Below are 7,470 nucleotides of genomic sequence, written 5' to 3'. Positions count from 1 at the left end.
TCACTCCTGTCCCTGTGAGCCAGCTGAAGACCTTAAGCTCCTCTTCAAACAGACAAGTTTGTGTCGTCTGCAACACAGCAGTTTTCATCTCCAGATGGCCATCCGCCAGGGTTCCAACTCGTCCCTCCCGAGGATGACAAGCCAGGCCAGTAGCCACTTAATAACCAGAGGATCTTTCCTCCATAGTCCCCTCCCTGCTGGAACTGAACAGCAAAGAACTCTGTTAGCCACAGGCAGGGACTAAGCCCTCTCAGCAGGAAGTAGCAAGAGCCCTATCACCTGTATCCCTGGATTTAAAAATTGTCTTTATAATACAGTTATTTGTTTCCTCTCTAATCTAATCTTACTGATTTTATAGAAATAAAATGAACATAAGACGGGGGAATTTAAACAGGGCCCGGTTGTGGCCCCCACAAAAGAGGCCTCCCCTCTCCCTGCCCCAGAGCTTAACAATTGATCAACCCCCCCCCCACCCCTGCGGTTTGGGCTTGGAATGTCCCCTCCCAGGTCCTGAGCTTAGGATGTCCAGTCCCGGTTCCCTGCTTTAGATAATTACCCTGAAACTTGTGTCCCTGTACTTACTGATCACAATCTTTATGGCCTAGCATTCCTTCCAGGTTACTGTCATCACTGCTCCTGGTTGGTGACCACATTGGAGAACAACATCGCCAGAAGGAAGGCTCCATGCAGACCCCTGGAACCATCACGTGGCCTCTGGAGAAACGCACAGATTTTCCCTTAAATATCCCAGGCTAGTCTGAGAACGTTACTAAGTTTTTGGAGGTGTTAACCGGCTGCCTTCTCAGACCACCGGTGCTCTGATCATAAACGCTTATTCTATGACCCAGCTCCTGAGTCGGTCTACTGGCTGAGCAGTGCAGGCAGCACGAGCCCCAAACTCGTTTGGCCTCCCTGTGGTCTTTCCATACACAACCTTTCAGCTCTCAGACCTGGGTTCCTTTTGGTCTGGTCCTCCTGGGCTGCCTCTTTTACAAGCAAAATAAACCTTGGGTTTGCACCGCACTGCTCCCAGATGTGGTGACTTACAGAGGCTGTCTAGGCACACTATTAATTCAAAAGTGGCCCTGGGGAAGGTCGGGAGCCAGGAGGGGAGGGTGGCATAAGGAAGCATAGGTAAGAGCCAGGCTAGAAGGCAGTTAATTCAGGTGTGCCAAGGTCTGTGCCGGCATTCACCTCCGGGACTCCACATTCCAGCGGGCAGCTTCCAGGGCACAGATGACTGCCCTTGGGGCACAGCCCTGGGTCTGACACCTTGGCTCAGAAGCCTTAGAAAGAAGAGCTTATCCTGACCTCCACTCAGGTGTTACTCCCAAGATGCACACCAGATGGCAGCAGAGAATAACTTTTCCTGGTGACTTGCACAGGGTGTCAATTCCAAAATGCACACGAGATGGCAGCAGAGAGCGTCTCCCAGCCCACCCGCCTTAAAATGAGATTCCAGACCCTGGGGCTGAGCTCGCTGTGAGATAAACCCACTTCCAGGCCCTTCACACACCTCATGGCACCCACTGCTCCCATTTTACAGATAAGGCAGAGATGATTACTATCTCCATTTCACAGGTATTTAAAGGGGAGACTGATTTTAACACATTTCTGAGTCCAGAACAGAGGCTGAAATGGCCCAACGTAGGCCAGTAGAGCTTGCACACAGGAGATCCTGGACAAACAGAGTGATCCAAACAGTCCTTATATCATTGGGTGGAATCTTGGTCATTCTATTGAGGAAAATCTGCACATAACCTTAATTGTCCACTTTGCCTTGCACTCATCCAGGCTGGTTTTGGCTTGGGACCAGGGCAGGCAGCTGGTGGCCTGGCCCTTCACAGGAGGACGAGCAGCACCAGATCCCTGTGACGACTCCCCCACAGATATGCGATGCCTGTGCTTGGGCCTTTTAAAATCTCTTCTTCCTCAGCCCAGAGGACGGCTCTGCTTCTCCCCATGTTCTCTTCCTCTGAAGTCACAACTGACAAGAGCTTCCTGGCTGCTCAGACTGGAATCTGGGGTAACACTTTCCGGAGTGGGGGGTGGCCTGAACCCCAGACATGCACAGAGCTGGCTTCTGTCCCCTCCAAGTACCAGCTGTGTGACTTCAGGCAAAGACATAAAGTCTCCAAACATGTCAGGTGGGGATAACCGCTCCCTCTCGGGGTGGCTGTGAGGTCAGTGAGGTGATGCAGGTTGGCTCCTGTCCCACATGAGATGGGCCCTCACTCCACCTCTCAGTCCTTTCTCTACCTTCTTCTATGGGCTGGAAGGATCAAGCATTTAGCAAAGAGTCTCCTTGTGGCAGAAGGAGCTCTCCTGTTGGTGTCCACACAGCCACAGTCCCGAGTGCTGACTCTGGCATCTGTGCCAGGTTCATCCTCAGGGCGGCGCTCGGCACGGCCCCTCCTTGGTCTTCTCACCCCCGCTCCTCTCCAAACTCATGGTCCCCGTCTCAGCTCAGGCCAGCAGCACCTCTCACCAGTCTTCTCAACTGGTCTCCCTGCTTCCCGTCCCTCTCTCGTCTAATGCAACCTCCACACTGTGACCAGCTATATCTTTCTAAATTAGGGATCTAATCCTGTCACTTCCTGTGCCTAGAACTACCAACAGCTTCACCTGAGCTAGAGAATAAAGTGTCTATCATCAGCACAGTGTTGAGACTTTATCAGGCTTCATATTCTTCTTCTGTTCTCATTTCCTATCATAACACCCCAATTCTGTCAGGTACCCCAGCTTTCAGCATTAACCTGTCTGGTGTCAGCTTTAACAGATAGAGGTGCCAGCACTGAGACTGAGCCTGCATGCAGGAAACTGAATAAAATACAGACTTTAGTGAATAATAATGCATCAACATTTGTTCTTTGATTCTAACAATTCTGGAAGAGAGGAGAAAGTAAAACTAAAATAAACTTATTGCATTAAAATGGGTGATTGACATTAACAAAATGGACCCTAAAATAAGGAAAATGCTAGCAAATTAGTCATCCAGGACCTCTTCCTCCTGCTTATTGTTGTCACATTGCTCTGGGGTTCCCTCTCCTGGGACAGGGAAGGAACGGGGACAGAGAAGTTCAGAAGTCCCCTAATATCTCCCCCACACAGTAGTCTCGATTCTGATATGTCAGGTAGGACTGGGAGCAGGTGAGATGAGTTCCCTGGAAACTGAGGTGCAGGACTTGGGCCAAAGAACAGACACTAGGTCAGGAAAGCAACAGATTCCACATCACTGAGCCCTAACCATAATCCTAAACCTAAAACATAATCCTTAAAACCTAAACACTAAACCCTTAGCCATAAGCCTAAATCTAAACCTTAACATAAACTCTGAAAACCTTACAACTACAAACCATAACCATCTCTATAAACCATAACCTAAACCCTCACCACAATACTAAACTACAACCAGAAACCACATACTACAAACTATGAACCATATCCATAAACCATGACTATAACCATAAACTATAACCAAAAACACATAGCCATAAACCATAAACGTAATCCATAATCAATTCCATAAACCATATAACACGCATGTAGCCATAAACAATAAACATAAACCATAACCAAACTGTAACCATAATCTTAACCTTAACCCCTAACTCAGCACCACACTCCACCTCAGCCCCAACCCTAGCCTGTAGGACACTAATAGCCCCTAACCAGTCAAATCAGAAGTAGGTCACAAAAACAGAACATACAGATCTATGTCCCTTATAGAGATGTAATAACGTTCCATAAAACAGGACTATGAAACAAACTGCACACTAAAATAATCATGCACCGTAAGCAACTGTGTTTACACCAGAAATTCAAAGGTTGTTCAACGTACTGAAACCAAGCCATGGAATACCCAACAATAGGATGATCACATCAGTCAGGCACAAAGAGCTTTTCACAAAACCCAGTCCTATTTAATGATCGAAACACTCAAAGTAGGAATGAATGGAAGTTTCTTCAATGTGATCCAGAACATTAGGCCATATTTACAGCAAACATCATGGCTCATGTTTTAAGAAGACAGGTTTGTTCCTGAAATCAGGAACAAGGCCAGGATGCTGGCTTTCATCGCTGTCATTCTATAATGTAGCTCTATCCAGAGCAATTAGGAAAGAAATGAGAGGCATCCCTGTGAAAGGAAAAACTGAAACTGTCTATTAATAGATAACAGGTCACATCTTCTTATATACAGAACTTCCAAAAGAATTAACAAAAAAGGATTATTACTAGTAAAGTAATTCAAAGTTTAATGACAAAGTAAAAGTACATAGAAATCTGTTGTATTTGTATACATGAGCAAGGAATAATCTCTAGAAGATTTTAAGAAATGAATTCCATTTTAAATAACATCAACGTTGATAAAATACTTAGGAATAGTTTTAATCAAATTGCAAGGCTTCAACACTGAAAATTAAAATACATCATTTCTTTCTTTGCCGAAAGGATTTAAAGAAAACCTACATACGTAAATGTGAGGCCATCCCCTGGTGATGGAAATTGTTTGTAGGCAACAGAACAGATGCGATGTACAGACTCAGTGTGATTCCTGTGAAAATGCCCCAAGGTCTTTGTGGAAAAATGCACAAGCTGATGCTAATAGTCACATAAAATTTCAAGGGATGCCAAAGAGCCATAACAATCTTCAAAAACCAAATCAAGTTGGAGGCTCTCCCTTCCCAAACGTAATTCTTAATACAAAGCTACAGAGTAAGGGAAACATGGTGATACTGGCACAGAGATATACATAGAGATCAATGGAATGGTATTGAGGGCCCAGAAATAAACCCACCGATCTAAGTCAGGTGATTTTTTTTTAACATACACATTTAACTAATTTATCATTGTCATTTACAGCTTTATTGTATATAACACAGAAAGACATTTTTTTCTCTATTCTTTTTCTCAAGGAGGATGCAACTCATAGTGGCCCATGTGGGGATTGAACCAGCAACCTTGGTGTTAAGAGCACGATGCTCCAACCAACTGAGCTAACGGGCCACCCCCAGAAAGACATTTTTAAGATTGCTCTATCAACAGAATTTAAACACTAGAAATGTTGATAGTTTTTAAACTGTAACTTAAATAAGTTATAATCCAATAATTAGAGATTTTTTCCAGTATGGTTACTATACAAATGAAATAAATGGCCAAAGGTTAATAACAATATTTTGTTACCTATGTATTATCAGATACTTTAGGACCTAAACAAAGATTCTGAGTATTCAAACTTCTTTTGTTGTGTTTCATATTTTAAAAAATCCCTACCTGTATTCTGAGTCAAGCTACTTGACCAAAAGGTGTGATTTGTGACGACATTTAGCTTTATACCAGCAGCTTTTCTATCTACAGTCACCACCTTCAAGGAATTGACATTACAAGGCAGAAGTAATCTGCTGGGTCCCTTTTTTGAACACTGGGCAAAAAATTGTGTCAACACCATGGAAAGTCAAACAGATAGCCCCCCAAAAATGGGACAATCATGCACGGTCCTATAAAGTATGTTAAGTTTTCCCCATCTAACAGTTAAGCAATAAAATACATGAACTACAGTTGACGTGGATTCCGGAGAAGCACATGTGAGGATCACATTATTGTTGTCCTCACGTATTCAGTCCCTGCCAGGGATTCTGTGGCCACCAAGCTATTCACTCTGTGAGAAGGAAGACAGACTCACTCAGAACTTGAGATCAACTGTGATCCGACTCTTCCCATTTCTCAGGTCCAGCCTAACATTTGTATAAATCAGTAGATCAAATGAACAAGAAACCTCCAACAGTGGCAGGAATGTCATTGTAGCTGTGATCTGTCTGAACACAGAACAGATTTCATCTTGGAGAGCTTTACAAGCCTTTTCTCTAAGTGTATGGTCATCTGTGGCAGTCTTGTCACAATCAATATCAAATTATCATCTTTTAAGGACTTCACCCCTTTCAATATTTGAGAGGACTGCCACCAGTTTCTGAACTGAGCTCTTGTATAATCAAAGTTTTAGTTGTTCCACCACATTATTTAGGTATTTCATGAGCTCGGGATGAGTAGTTACAGGCAAGGTGAGCCCACATTTCTGCATTGGAGTAAAGGTTTCAGGTGGATATATGCCACGCATGTTATATCCTAACATGTTGTTGATGTCAAATAAGAACTCAGCCACAGTTTTACCGCTCCCATGCAGGGTGGTGGCTTACTGTGAGGAGAGCTGCAGGGCCATGTCCAGGCCCAGACATTGCATGCCCACTCACAGAGGGTGACTGCAGGGCTCACAGCAGCTCCCCACCGTCTAAGTCCATTGATTTTTGATAAAAAGCAGACAACATGACATTGGGTAAAGAAGGGTCTTTCCAACAAACGGTGCTGGGCAACTGGCCATGCATATGAAGAGAAATGAAACTGGACTCTAACCTCACACTGTAAGAGACTGTTAGCATGTAAGAGACTGTTAGCATGAGAACTGCTATCTTCAGGTCAGGGTTAACAGCCCCTAGCCTGAAACAACATAATTATAAAATTCCAGGATGTGGGCAGTTGCAGCATGGCGACTAGAAGTCCTGTAGCTTATCTTATACTCCTGGTCTCCTTGTCCTGCAGTAAATCTTATACTCTTTGAAGCTATGCAAGTCCTGTAGCTTATCTTATACTCCTGGTCTCCTTGTCCTGTAGTAAATCTTATACTCTTTGAAACTATGTAAGTCCTGTAAGTTATCTTGTACTCTCAGAAGCTATGGAAGGCCTTGAAAATGCTATATAACCCCTTGGCTTTAAGTGTTTGGGGTCCTTGTTAAAAACCCGCTGCGTCGGGCAGAGACGGGGACCTCAGCCGGCTGGTAATAAACCTCGCTGTGTGACTTGCATTATTGTGCGGGTTCTCTGTCTGTCTGAGGGGGACAATTCCGGATCTTAACAACACCACATACATAACCGAACTCAAAATAGATGAAGGGTTTAAATATAGGAGGTAAAAGTACAAACTATCAAACAAAACAAGGAGATACATTTTCATGATCTTGGATTAGCGGTGGTTTCTTAGATATGACACCAAATACAAGCTACAACAACAAAAGATAAATTGGACTTCCTCAAAATTAAAAACATACATGCATCAAAATAAGCAATCCAGAAAGTGAAAACACACGCCATAAAATGGAACCAAATAAGTACACATTATATATCTAATAATAGCCTGTTATCCATGAGACAAAGAACTTTTACAAGTCAAGAACAAAACAAGACAAATGACTAAAATTTTAAAATAGACCTGAATAGAACCTTCTCCAGATGAGACCTGCAAATAGTCAACAAGACAGTAAGATGTTCAACATCCTCAGTCCTGATGCAAAAGAAAACCACAGTGTGATCCCCCTTCACATGTACCAGAAGGGCTATAATCCAGAAACTAAAACTAACAAATGGCAGCAACAATGTAGAGAAATTAGAACCCTTAAACATTGAAGGTGAAAAATCACA

At 43.6% G+C, this 7,470-nt stretch overlaps 1 pseudogene; it reads right to left on the bottom strand.

Annotated features, from left to right (window-relative positions):
* Positions 1-5,679: 5,679 nt before the first annotated feature.
* Positions 5,680-6,217, bottom strand: LOC117032522 (mitotic spindle assembly checkpoint protein MAD2A-like; annotated as a pseudogene).
* Positions 6,218-7,470: the final 1,253 nt, after the last annotated feature.

The sequence above is a fragment of the Rhinolophus ferrumequinum genome, chromosome 12 (genome assembly GCF_004115265.2).
Source record: "Rhinolophus ferrumequinum isolate MPI-CBG mRhiFer1 chromosome 12, mRhiFer1_v1.p, whole genome shotgun sequence".
Lineage (NCBI taxonomy): Eukaryota > Metazoa > Chordata > Mammalia > Chiroptera > Rhinolophidae > Rhinolophus > Rhinolophus ferrumequinum.
This window is presented reverse-complemented; position numbering and strand designations above follow the sequence as displayed.